The 14,479-nt window shown below is 41.3% G+C and overlaps 1 protein-coding gene across 4 annotated transcripts in view; it reads left to right on the top strand.

Annotated features, from left to right (window-relative positions):
• LOC129769260 (uncharacterized) overlaps positions 1–14,479 on the top strand; it is an 85,855-nt gene that overhangs the window by 29,220 nt on the left and 42,156 nt on the right. The window lies entirely within an intron of this gene.

The raw sequence follows: 14,479 nt of genomic DNA, 5'->3' as shown, positions 1-14,479 counted from the left end.
GGCTGGTCCTATTGTGGCTCTTCACTGGGCTAGAGGCGAATGAACTGCAAAGTTTAAAGCCTCTTAAAAACAAAGAAAGAAGAAGAAGTCGACCGAATTGCTGATCCGCAAGCTACCTTTGCAGCATTTGGTTCGTGGAATTGCTCAGGACTTCAAAACCGACTTGCTCGTCAAAGTCCCGCGGTTATGTCACTGCAGGAGGCCTATTCGAAGATACCAATTTGTGTGCTATCCACGCAAAACGCGTCACATTATGCCCAAGGACATCCAACTGGCCCATCGTATCCGAGGAGAGCGTGCTATATTAGCTTAGCATATAATCAACGGCCCTTTTCAGGGCTCCAAATTTGATGGATTAGAGTTCAGAAAAGTTTTTGCAGGCCAAACTGAAACGAGAATTTTCGTTTGGATGCCATACAGCATCGAGAAAATTCCGGAAAGATCTAATCGTTGCTGAAAAATAATCTGCCAGTTCTCTGGGAATTGAAAAATACATTCATGCGAAAGAGTTTATTTTAATGTTTTCTAACCATATAACACAGCGACCAAATACATTTGATTTCGTAATTTTTCAATCAAGTGTAATTAGTCTTCAGAAGCTTTCCTGAAGATTATTCTTTCCCATCAGTAGGATATTTTCGTATCCAATATTGTATGCGCGCGCAACGGAAAATGTTTCGTATCGCGAAAATTATAAAATTTTCAATCGATTATTGCTCAGTCGCCGAAATGGTTCATACTCAGAGAGTTCATTCGCCTCTAGTTTGCCTTCCAAATTGCCATCGTAAACCACACCTTCTCTCGATTCAATCACGCACGAAAAGCATACTTAAATGATATTCTGGTGGTGAAACCCATTAATTTTTCGTGAGGCGTCGTGCACAAATTACGTAACGCGATAAGAGGGGAGGGGGTAGATGTTGCGTTACTTTCTGTTTATTAGAGATAGGAAATTGCGTTACGAAAGGGGGGGAGGGGGTTCAAAATCGAGCTGAACGGCGAGGGATCAAGGGACTCATTACCTGGCCTGACCTGACCTGAAATCAGTTTGTTTTAACTGTGAGGGTGCGCAGAAAAGCCGATCGATCAGAAGGAGAAGAGAAGGTGACCAGTTTGTTTTAACTGTGAGGGAGCGCAGAAAAGCCGATCGATCAGAAGGAGAAGAGAAGGTGACCAAGAGAGTATCAGCATCGAAATACGGTTCCTCGGGAAGACATCGAAGCAGCCGCCACACACACACACACATACACGCGCGCAACTCTTTTCGTTTCGGTTATCGAGAAGAAACCTGGAAAGAAGTGATCGTTGCTTAAAAATAATCTGCCAGTTCCCCTTGGAATTGAAAATTACATTCAAGCGAGTTTATTTTAATGTTTTCTATCCATATAATATTGCGACCACATACATTTGGTTTTGTGATTTGTCAATCAAGTGCAGTTAGCAGGAAAGCTTCTGAAGATTATTCTTCAGAACAAGGTTTTTTTGTATCCAATATTGGATGCATAAAACCTTGAGCCTCCAACGTAACGCTCTCGTTTTTGAAGTCACCCAAATATTTATTTATTCATTCATTCAGGATGGATATAGATTCAACTTCAAACAAATGATCTCTAAATAAACGATAGTCCTACGTCACCCTTGCGGTTATACCATAGATATAACCCACTTCCTGTTTTTAACGTTGAACTCGGTCATTCTTTGCGCTAGCGAATGCACTTTAGTCTAAGTTGTGTATTTCTTCACACTCCGCTTTAAAATTTGGAGAATGAGAAGATCTGGGAAAATCACAGGTGAAAAAACATCACGTGTTAGTTCAGGTTACAGTAGAATCCCGATTATCCGCGAATAGTGTGAATACCGGATTGCCACCAGGAAAAAGGGACCACTCCACGAGTTGTGTTTCCGCACGACCTACCTGGTGAATAGTTGGAAACCGAAAGCGCGTAATGCGATGGCGACTGCTACGATGAGCCAGTGGAATGGGTGCTCACGATGAGTGCCTGCTTGCAGGGGTGACACTCAACGTTCAGCACAATACCCACTGCTTCGAGTAGTTCAACCCGTTCCACACAGTCGGGATGATGTTTCAACATAAAAACTATGTTTTATCAATACAGAAATCATTAAACTATCCATCTATGAGGTCGTGTATACTAGTGGCTAAATAATGTAAAAGCCAGTCTGTATTTGTGAAGCGAGTATTATGATGTGTTTTTGAGAAGGAAAAACGAGTTTCAAAGTGTAAATTATGAATGAAAATTAACTTTTCCGAATCAAATTAGTATTCTATGTGAATTCTAATTAGTTTTTTTTCTGCAAGTGGTGAGAAAATCCCATACAAAAATTGTGTCTGAAATTGACGTTATATCATAATAATACATTTTCGTAGGGATATCTGAAAACTCAGAGGAAATACGTTAAGTTAGAATTAGGACTACGCGCTTCAACTAATTAAATAATACCTAGTAGATATTTTCATTCAAATTTTACCAATTGAAAATTGCCTTTCAGCCTTCTAATCTGATGGAGAATAGTTTGGATCCCAAACTCGAATGTCGCCACTAGCCATCGCGGATACTTTCGTTGTCTCAGGTTGAGGGCGATATTGACCGTGTAAGGTGGCAAAATATTGATTGAGGTTAGATCGAATGTCGAAAGCCTAGCTGTCACGATATTGAAGACACTTAAGGCTGATTTAGACGATGCCAGTCAGCGCTCTAGTTGAAGTATCCAGTGAATAGAGAGAGGAATACTTGCCTAGAGTATAAACAGTGGATCTCGCTGAGGCAAACTTTCATTCGGCATCGGACTGTTTAGCAATCCAGTTCACTTTGCTTTCGCTGCCCTTCGATCTAACATTGGACCCCACCAGTGGTAATTCAACTTGGATATCGTCGTTTGGTTTTTCCAGTTCATTTTTCGCGTTTTTCGTATCGTGTGTTTTTCTTTCCGCGTCATAAATTGGACGCTTCGCATAGTGTGGGATGAGCAAGAAGAAGAGGAAGGCTGGCTCGAGCCCTGCAAAAAACGAACGCATTGCCGGGGGCGATAACATTTCGAGGCAAGCGTCATCTAATGATGTACGCGATGTTGGTGCAGTGAAAAGCGCTCGCACTGAACCGAACCTTCGCATCGCGCGTCGGTCGAAAATGTAAACGCCGTTACCCAGGCAGCAACCAGCTCGCCCCGCTGGTGGTGAACGCGGTTGCTCTTGACAAACTCATCAGTGAATTCGCATCGATGGTTGTTACAGCAGAGTACAAGCTGTGTGGCATAATTCTGTTCTTTTCCAAGCAGTGAACATTGTTTGTTTTCCGTCATCATAAGGGCTTCGATGGTGCTTTTGACATTGCATAAATGTATTAAACTGACGTTATGGCGAAGCAGGCGTTAAGGTTGTGTACCAAAAAATTATTTGGGGAATACCAAGCATCTTGAATGTCGTACTGGAATGTTATAAGTTATTTAGGTTCGCGTGCCAACTTCAACTAGGATTGCATTTGCACTAGTCTTGATCATAATGAAGCAATGCTTCTGTTTTCGAGGTTGTTGATATTAAAAAAAGAGTTTATTTCGCTTGTTTAGTCACCAAGAAAGTGAATGTCGTTCTGGAATCTTATATGTCATTAGGTTTCGCTTGCCAGTAGCAAAATTTCCTCCACTAAGGGTGACAACTGCGCTTATCTTGAGTATGAGAAAGTAATGCAACTTTTTTCGAGGCCAGTAATATAAACAGAAGTGTTTCTTTTGAGAATAGCGCAAAATGATGAGAAGTTTTTATATTCCCAGTAGTTTCAAGCCACCAATGTATGGCTCTGTATGCATGCTATGGCGAATGCTTGTTTGGCGCTTGGTTTACGTTGTACGAACGATGCCTGGAGGTGCAATTCCACTGAGGTAATACTAAATAACATGTAGCATGATATTTGATACTTGCAAGTGTTGTCATTGTTGTTGTTTCCTCGCGGTGCCAAAGATATATTGATATAATCGACTGTAACCGAGTCTATGTCAATTGCGAAAAAGGCCACCGGAATAGCGTTCGAGATAAATTTTCAATGCATTGACATGAAATAAATTGCGACATACGATCAGCTAGTGTATTGTTCTGCGAAGGCAAGAATTAATCATCAGTCAATTATCGTCAACTGATTTTACAATGAAAAAAGACGGGCGGGTAATGTCGGGGACATAACCGGAGTGACGTAGGACTATACAAAGGGGACAGCTTTTGTTAAATATATATTTTAAATATATTGTTTTATTTTCTTCTCCTACGTGAATACCTACCTATCTACCTGAAAAATGGATTAGTTTACTGTTTAATCACTCGATATCCCCATCTTGTTCGGTTAAACCTTCCTGTTTAGCTATTGCGTTTGCCACTCGCCACAGCTTTCACAGTTGGAAAATTTCTTCCCATCCAGCTTGTGACATGTTGTTCAGTAAATTACATTTAATGCGACGTGCCGGAGAAACACTCCGTGTCGCATTTGAGGCGATTTAAACCTGTAATTGAACATTTCCGATGACAGTGGTACAGTGTCGACTTTCAATGTGGGGTCATAATTTGGACCCCGAACTCTATGTTGCGACAAAAATGTCGCATTACAGATCCATCCAATTAGCTCAATGTCGAGCTAAATATAAATTACTGTACTTTCAATCTAGAAGCAATTTAAGAATTGGTGAAAATTGAATAATCGGGAAAGTCCTCAGCCATCAATAAGCTCAGAACAACTGCCAAATTCACATACTCATCATATCCTGGCAAACAAATTATAAAAAAATCAATTTGTGTTTTATTATTATTTTGGATATTATTTTAGAATGCATTGAACTGTATTTCGTAAACTCTTTTTTGAATGGTTTAATGGCCCTGATAAGCGCCGTGTTTTATGGAATGATTCCAATTTAGAAAACTTAGTACTCGTGGTTTTAAAAAAAGACGGGTGGGTAATGTCGGGGACATAACCGGAGTGACGTAGGACTATACAAAGGGGACAGCTTTTGTTAAATATATATTTTAAATATATTGTTTTATTTTCTTCTCCTACGTGAATACCTACCTATCTACCTGAAAAATGGATTAGTTTACTGTTTACTATTTATGAACATGTTGATGGTTCTGAAAAGAAGCTTTGGTGTTGTGTTTTTGTTATCACTCGATATTCCCATCTTGTTCGGTTAAACCTTCCTGTTTCGCTATTGCGTTTGCCACTCGCCACAGCTGTCACAGTTGGAAAATTTCTTCCCATCCAGCTTGTGACATGTTGTTCAGTAAATTACATTTAATGCGACGTGCCGGAGAAACACTTTGCCACTCACTGAAACTAATTGTTGCCTTGATGAGCGCCGAACCGAAGCTGCTCTGTTCTTGATGCGGGTTTTCTGATTGTCGTGAGCAGCTTTGCAAGCCAACTCGAGCACTCCGACGGCCGAAACTCTATAATCGCTGTTAGGTATACTGGTGCTCCTGCACCAATCCGTTCGGACTAGTTACCCTTGCGGAGCAATCAGTGAATGCGACCAACAGAGAATTGGAAACCTGCACGGTTCGAGTGAGACTTTGCCTTTCCCTTAACTTGTCCTCCTTTGTTACGTCCACGATGCCGATGCCGTACAACCACACGGGTTTACGGTTTGAAAGAAAATAAGATATTTTTTTGGGGTCCGCGTGTTTTATACTCTAGCGGTACACGCTCACAGGATAGAGACAAAATCGGCAGACTCAGCCAGAGGGGCGAGTCCAACGAGACGAACGAATGAGCGTTAAAAGGGAGCGATGGCAAAAAAATACATTCATTACGATTTATTCGCTCGTTGGATTCACATGCAGGCTAAAAAGGGTCCTTTTCAGGATCACAAAATTATCTTCAATCTAAAGAGTTTATTGTTTTGTTATCACTCGATATCCCCATCTTGTTCGGCTAAACCTTTCTGTTTAGCGATTGCATTTGCCACTCGCCACAGCTTTCACAGTTGGAAAATTTCTTCCATTTAGCTTGTGACATATTTTACAGTAAATTACATTCAATGGCACGTCGCATTACCACCACTCAGTGTCGGATTGGAGGTAATTTTAACCTGTAATTGAACATTTGCGATGACAGTGGTACAGTGTCGACTTTCAATGTGGGGTCATAATTTGGATCTCTATGTTTACAAAAATGTCCAACCAAATAAGTCGCATTACATGTCCGTCCAATTAGCTAAAGGTCGAACTAATTGTAAATTACTGTACTTTCAATCTGGAAACAATTTAAGAATTGGTGAAAATTGAATAATCAGGAAAGTCCCCAACTATCAATAAGCTCAGAACAACTGCCAAATTCACATACTCATCAGATCCTGGCAAACAAATTATGAAAAAATCAATTTGTGTTTTATTATTATTTTGGATAATGTTTTAAAAAGCATTGAACTGTATTTCCTAAACTCTTTTTTGGAAGGTTTAATGGCCCTAAAAAGCGCCTTGTTTTATGGAATGGTTCCAATTTAGAAAACTTAGTACTCGTGGTTTTGAAAAAAAAACCATTTCGAACGCCCTCGATGCCGCCTTGTTCTGGATTTGCCACCAAAGCAGTTTGTATAAAGAACAAACTTTTTTCTTCTGCTACCTGATGTCGTTTTGCGATTGCGTTTGCCTCTCGCCACTCGCTGCAACTGCCTGTTGTCTTGATGTCCACCGAACCGAATGTGTTCTGTTCCGAATGCGGGTTTTCTTATCGTCGCGAGCAGCTTTGCCAGCTAACTCGATCACTTCGGCGGCCGAAACTATATAACGCCGGCCAGGTGGACTGGTGCACTGGTACTAACGCGCTCGGCCTAGCTACCCTTGCGGGGAACTCCAGATCAACACGGTTCGAGCCGGATTTTGCCTTTCCCTTCACTTTTCCTCCTTTACCATGTTTAGACATGGCTGCTTGGATTGGTTTGTTGATGTGTTGTGATGCGAACCGATGTGGTGTACGGTTTGAATGAGAATGATCGTTACGGTGGTGGTGATGGTTTTGTATTATAGAGACTTTAAACTTTTTAGTTCATTCGTCTCTAGCCTTGAGAAAGGCCCTTTGAAAACTCTACTCTAACTCCTGCATTACACCTCCGCCCCCATTGCCTTGAGAAAGGCACTCGATCCTTCGCCGTCCAGCTCGTCCAGCAACGATGTTGTCCAGTCGGTGTCCACACAAAGAATTATCGTTACGGAAGGAAGGAAGGTCTTGTATTATAGAGACTTTAAACTTTTGCAGTTCATTCGTCTCTAGCCTTGAGAAAGGCCCTTTGAAAACTCTACTCTACTCTATTACTCTACTCCAGCGCTACCACCTCCGCCCTCTTGCCTTGAGAAAGGCACTCGATCCCTCGCCGTCCAGCTCGTCCAGCAACGATGTTGTCCATTCGGTGTCCACACAAAGAATGATCGTTACGGCAGCGGAGCGGGGATTTTTAAGCTGACTGGCTGGCTCGAGAATTACGCATGTGTGAGACTGCGACCAATGTTTCGTTCATTTTTTTCTTTTTCCTTTCCAATCGTGCTTCATTCTATTTCGCTGCTGCTCTGGTTGCCCGTTTTGGTCGGTACGATTTGAGGAGCACAAAATGGACCAATCAAAAATGGGCACATAGTGCATTTGGACAATGCTTGATATTTCACAATTATTCAATTATTTATCTCAAGAAAAATTAAATGTTATTCGTTATGATAGATGCGTAGATATATTTCCTATCAATTGATGCAAAAACCTTTGCGATCTATTGAGAAATGCTCGAGTTATAAGCGTTCCAAATCTTGCATTTTTTCCTACTTGTTCAGTGCTTAGATTTCCATTTCACCCCCCATATCTTCCGGTTAGACGTAGTCCTACGTCAAAACCATTTCGAACGCCCTCGATGCCGCCTTGTTCTGGATTTGCCACCAAAGCAGTTTGTATAAAGAACAAACCTTTTTCTTCTGCTACCTGCTGTCGTTTTGCGATTGCGTTTGCCACTCGCCACTCGCTGCAACTGCCTGTTGTGTTGTCTTGATGTCCACCGAACCGAATGTGGTCTGTTCTGAATGCGGGTTTTCTTATCGTCGCGAGCAGCTTTTCCACTTCGGCGGCCGAAACTATATAACGCTATATAACTAGAATTCACAAGGTAGTGAAACGTTAACATCAATTAGTTTCTAGTAATCATCTTTTTAGTTGCCGGGGAAATTAATATCAATCTATATTTTTTTAGTGTCATATATATTCCATGCCAAACCGATATAGTGGTTCTCAGATTTTCGTGTAAATTGGTAGTTTTGTTCCTTATTGTAAAATACTAGACCCCATTGGTTCGAAAAATCTAGTTTTGACGTAGGACTACGTCTAACCGGAAGATATAGGGGGTGAAATGGAAATCTAGGCACTGAACAAGTAGGAAAAAATGCAAGATTTGAAACGCTTATAACTCGAGCATTTCTCAATAGATCGCAAAGGTTTTTGCATCAATTGATAGGAAATATATCTACGCATCTATCATAACGAATAACATTTCATTTTTCTTGAGATAAATAATTCAATCATTGTGAAATATCAAGCATTGTCAAAATGCACTATGTGCCCATTTTTGATTGGTCCATTTTGTGCTCCTCAAATCGTACCGACCAAAACGGGCAACCAGAGCAGCAGCGAAATAGAATGAAGCACGATTGGAAAGGAAAAAGGAAAAAAAGAAAGAAACATTGGTCGCAGTCTCACACATGCGTAATTCTCGAGCCAGCCAGTCAGCTTAAAAATCCCCGCTCCGCTGCCGTAACGATCATTCTCATTCAAACCGTACACCACATCGGTTCGCATCACAACACATCAACAAACCAACCCAAGCAGCCATGTCTGGTCATGGTAAAGGAGGAAAAGTGAAGGGAAAGGCAAAATCCCGCTCGAACCGTGTTGATCTGGAGTTCCCCGCAAGGGTAGCTAGGCCGAGCGCGTTAGTATCAGTGCATCAGTCCACCTAGCCGGCGTTATATAGTTTCGGCCGCCGAAGTGGAAAAGCTGCTCGCGACGATAAGAAAACTCACATTCAGAACAGACCACATTCGGTTCGGTGGACATCAAGACAACAACAGGCAGTTGCAGCGAGTGGCAAACGCAATCGCAAAACGACAGCAGGTAGGGGAAGAACAAAGTTTGTTCTTTATACAATCTGCTTTGGTGGCAAAACCATTTCGAGGGCGTTCGAAATGGTTTTTCTTAAAACCACGAGTACTAAGTTTTCTAAATTGGAACCATTCCATAAAACAAGGCGCTTTTCAGGGCCATTAAACCTTCCAAAAAAGAGTTTAGGAAATACAGTTCAATGCTTTCTAAAACATTATCCAAAATAATAATAAAACACAAATTGATTTTTTCATAATTTGTTTGCCAGGATCTGATGAGTATGTGAATTTGGCAGTTGTTCTGAGCTTATTGATTTTCACCAATTCTTAAATTGTTTCTAGATTGAAAGTACAGTAATTTACACTTATCTCGACATTTAGCTAATTGGACGGACCTGTAATGCGACATATTTAGTTGGACATTTTTGTAAACATAGAGTTCGGGGTCAATATTATTTGAATTGAATGTAATTTACTGTAAAATATGTCACAAGCCGGATGGGAAGAAATTTTCCAACTGTGAAAGCTGTGGCGAGTGGCAAATGCAATCGCTAAACAGAAAGGTTTAGCCGAACAAGATGGGGATATCGAGTAATAACAAAACAATAAACTCTTTAGAATGAAGATAATTTTGTGATCCTGAAAAGGACCCTTTTTAGCCTGCATGTGAATCCAACGAGCGAACAAATTGTAATGAATGTATTTTCTTCTTCTTCTTCTTTTTGGCTTTAAGAGGGTTTAAACTTTTCAGTTCATTCGCCTCTAGCTCTGAGAAGAGCCATTGAGCACCAGTCTTGAGGAGACTGGTGGAAAAAGAAGAAAAAACCATATTCAGCGGACCTGTCTGCTCAGATGTAAAACCGGACGAAGGCAGGAAAGGATCCTATGCCATATAAGATGTTTAATATAAGCTGTAACGTAATTGTATTGTTATTAATTAGTACCAAAGCGGCGACGAAGCATCGTAGAACCAAGCTCTATAACAAAGGGAAAGGGACGGAGTGGGGGGGGGGGGGTTGGTGAAAAGGAAAGGAATGGTAAGGAGAAGGGGTGGGATGGAGTGGGAAGGAATGATGTGATGTTGGGTGATTTATAAATGTAGTTAGTTTAATGGTGTTAGTAAAATGCTGGATAAGTATGAATTAGTGTGGTTAGAATTGAGTAAATAAAATAATAATATGTTTGAAAGGTATGCTGTTTGATTATATAGTACTGCTGCATATGCTGGAAAAAGTTAATTTGTGAGTTATATATGGAAGATGTTTATGTTTATATATTTTTATTTGTTTTAATATTTTTGTATGTTATATGTTTATAGATGTATACACATACATACGCCATTTTTGTTAGATTTGTAATTTTGTACATAAACCTGTGCATGCATGCGCATGTACATGCATACATATATATACATTTTATTTACTTATATCTACATGTATATGCATACGCGGCGGTGAAGTGACTAACTGAAATAAGAGTGTATTTTAGATTTTACCAAAGAAGCCGGTTTCTTTCAGAAACGCAATCAAATTGGTTTCCTGTGTCTCGTCTCTACTGAGAATGTCTCGGAGACTCTGACCTATATTGTGTCGGACACGAGCATCTTTGGTGTGTTGGCATTCTAGTAGAAGATGCCTAACTGAAACTTGGGCTGAGTTACATGCGCAAAGTGGTCTTTCGGTTTTCTTCATTAGGTGTGAGTGTGTGAAAAAAGTGTGTCCAATTCGAAGACGGGTTAGCACCCGTCTTTCTTTGCTGTTGTTTTGATCAAACCAAGGAAGTGTGGTATTTTTGATTTGATGGAGATGGGTGGGAGGGCTATTTAGCCAGCCTATGTTCCAGCTTTCGCGAATTTGCTGTTTGACCCAGCGAACTATATCAGTTCGAGGACAGGGTATAACTGGTGGTTCCATTTTGCTACCCTTACCGGCCAGTTTGTCTGCGGCTGTGTTTCCGAGGATTCCGGAATGACCAGGAACCCAACAGTAGAAGATGTTTTTTTCTGAAGCAGCCTCTTCTGTCTGTATTATCCATGGGTGTTTACTGTTTCCACTGAGCAGGTCTTGAAGACAGCTAGCTGAATCGGAGAAAATTACCGTAGGAAGGTGATCATGGTTACACTCTTGTGTAGCTATTAATAGAGCAAAAGCTTCCGCACTGAAGATGGAGCATTGCGGTGGAAGAGAAAAACTACCGGTGTATCTGTTCTCGAAAATTCCACACCCAACTCCATCGGAGTTAACAGAACCGTCTGTGTAGACCTGGTGTTTGTTTTGAAAGTGAGTAGCCGTGAGATGGTTGAAGCAGGCTTTAATTTTTGGTGGAGGGTCGCCTGCACGGACAGTCTTGAGAAGATCAAGATTCACGTTCGGCGGTATGACGTTCCATTTTCTTCCCGTGGCAGTTGAAAGTGCACATATATCGGGAAGGTCTTGGTTCGTGAGGTCTTTGAACCAATTTATAGCTCGAATTACTGATGGTGCATTGGGGTCATTGTCAGGAAGTGAAAGTTGTCGGATGGCTTTGCCTGTGATGATTCTTGTTACAAGGTGTTTGAAAGGCAGATGACCACTTTCCGCCATAACAGCAAGAGTGGGGCTTGTGGTGAAGGCTCCTGTTGCTAGCTTTATTGCTTTGTTGTAGATGGGTTCAATGGCGTTGAGTACTCTGTCCCCACCACGGCTGAAGATGCCTACTCCGTAAAGGATTTGGGGGATCAACCAGATATTGATGATTTTAAGCAGTGTTTCTCTGTGTCCAGAGGATAAACTTCCTGTAATGGATTTGAGGATATTCATTTTCCTGCTGGCGGCTTTTTTGACCAATTGAGCATGATGTAAAAAGTTAAGCCTGGTATCGAAGGTAACACCCAGTATTCTGAGTGTTCTCTTCTGAGGGATTTCGGATTGATTAAGCTTTAGGACGGATTTCTTTTTGAGTGTTTTGCCAATGTGAATGAATCGGGATTTTTCTGGCGAAAATTGGAATCCTATGTGTTGGGCCCAGTTTTGTATGGAATCAATTGTACTCTGAAGTCTCTTTCTCTGTGCTAAACCAAAGCCACTGACAGAAACAAGAGTGATATCATCAGCATAAGCAAAAATGTTTATACTGTCGGGAATTAATTCAAAAATAGGTTGCATGGCAACATTGAAGAGTGTTGGAGAAAGGACTGAACCTTGGGGAAACCCGTTTTCAAGAATTTTCAATGAAGACTTGTGATTGTTGATGATTGTTTTAAAGGTTCTGTTTTCCAGAAACCCTTTGATGAAGAAGCCTAATCTACCACGAACCCCCCAGTTGAAAAGATTTTTCAGAACTGGGTACCTCCATGCTCGATCGAAGGCCTTGCTAAGATCGAGTGATACAACATCTGCGTGCAGATTACTTTCAGCGGCGTCGTCTAGGACTTTTTCGAGAGCTACGAGGCAGTCTTCTGTACTTTTACCCGCGCGGAAGGCAAATTGTCTAGGGTCGAGCAGCTTGTTTGACTCTAAAAAGGTCGTTAAGCGCCGGTTGATAATTTTTTCCATGATTTTACCGACGCAACTCAGAAGAGTAATGGGACGGAAGTTGTCCAGCAGGTGATTATTCTTGTCTGGTTTAGGCAGAGAGATCATTAGGCCCTCTTTCCAGCAATTTGGGAAAATTCCACTGTTCCATACGTTGTTGTAAAGTTTTAAAAGAACTTTTTTCCCAAGATAGGGTAGGTTTTTCAGCATTGGGTAGCTGATGTCATCTGGTCCAGTGGAGCCGCGTGTTGTTTTGTTTAAGGCCCATTCTAGTTCTTTGAGGGAAATAGTTTTGTTGAAGTCAAAATTTGCGTCGGTGTTAAAATCAATGGGGATTTTTTCGCATTCTGCCTTGCGGGTTTGGAAGGTGGTATCGAAGCTTTGGTTGGATGAGGTGGAGGCAAAGAAATCTCCGAAAGCCTCTGCTATAGTTTTCCGATCATTTGTATAATGACCGGCAATAAGAAGGTTGTATTCATTGTTCCTTTTTTTTCCATGAAGCCTGCCAATTTTGCTCCATAATTCCTTTGACGACGTGTTAGGATTAATACCGTTGACGAATTTAATCCAGCTGTTATGCTTGGCTGTTTTAATAATAGCTCTAGCATTTTTGCGAGCCCTTTGGAATTCCTCTAGCAGAGTGTGCTTAGATGGGTTATCCGGATGGGCCTTTCTTAGCTTGCGTAAGGCTTTTCTTCTGTCTTTGATGGCTGTATTTACTTCAGGTGTCCACCATGGGACGCATTTTCTACCAGGATTTCCGCTGGTTCTAGGAATGTGTCGTATTGCAACCTCAAGGACGGCTTGGGAAAAGTCCTCGGGTGTCCAATCTTGTTTGGCTGAGAGGCAGCTTTCAATGTCACATTGATAGCCAGCCCAGTTTGCATATTCAAATTTCCATCTAGGCCTTGTTGAAACTTCTGGAGAAGGTTGGCCAAGGGAAATACATATTGGGAGATGATCGCTGTTGCAGCAATCATCGTGAGTGTTCCATGAAAGCTTTGAACAAAGTTGAGGGGATACGATGGTGAGATCTATGGCCGAAGAAGAGCCAGAAGCAGAATTGATTCTGGTGTGTTGGCCGTTGTTCAGAAAAGTGAGAGTATTATCGGAGAGAAAATCCTCTAAAATGGACCCTCTTCGATTGAGGTATGAGCATCCCCAGGCATACGAGTGAGCATTGAAATCACCCATAAGGAGAACTGGGGAGGGAAGTTGGTTGAGAAGATGTTCCAGTTGACCCCGTAGAGGAGCCACATCGGACGTAGGAGAAATGTATATGCTGGCTACTGTGATTGGAAACGGAAGGTTTATGCGTATTGCCACTGCTTGTAGAGCGGTGTTAACGGGGAGAAAATTGTGGGGGGTGCCGATTTTTATTGAAGTTGCAACCCCGTTGAATGAAGGGTTGGGTCCTTCTTTGAAATAAGTGGTGTAACCTTTGATAGAATCTTTGTGAAAATTTTTCTGCGTCATAGTCTCTTGAAGAGCTATGATTGTGGGATTATATTTATAAATTAATGTTTGTAATTCCGGAAAATTTCTTTGGAGACTTCGAATGTTCCATTGAATGGTTAGTTTGTTCGTTGGAGTGAATGTATTGGCGGGTTTGGTGGATCTTATTTACCCTTGGAAGGGGTGCTGTTCTTTCCGGATCTCTTGTCATTTTTGTTTTGTTTGTTGTTGTTTTGTTTGTTATTTTGTGTGTTGTTGTTCTGTGTGTTGTTGTTTTGTGTGTTGTTGTTTTGTGTGTTGTTGTTTTGTGTGTTGTTATGTGTGTTGCTGTTTTGTGTGTTGTGGTGTGGTGCGTTGTTTTGTGTGTTGTTTTTTTGTGGTG

This window comes from Toxorhynchites rutilus, chromosome 2 (genome assembly GCF_029784135.1).
Source record: "Toxorhynchites rutilus septentrionalis strain SRP chromosome 2, ASM2978413v1, whole genome shotgun sequence".
Classification (NCBI taxonomy): domain Eukaryota; kingdom Metazoa; phylum Arthropoda; class Insecta; order Diptera; family Culicidae; genus Toxorhynchites; species Toxorhynchites rutilus.
The sequence above is the reverse complement of the archived record's forward strand: the minus strand, read 5'-3'. Positions and strand labels throughout refer to the sequence as shown.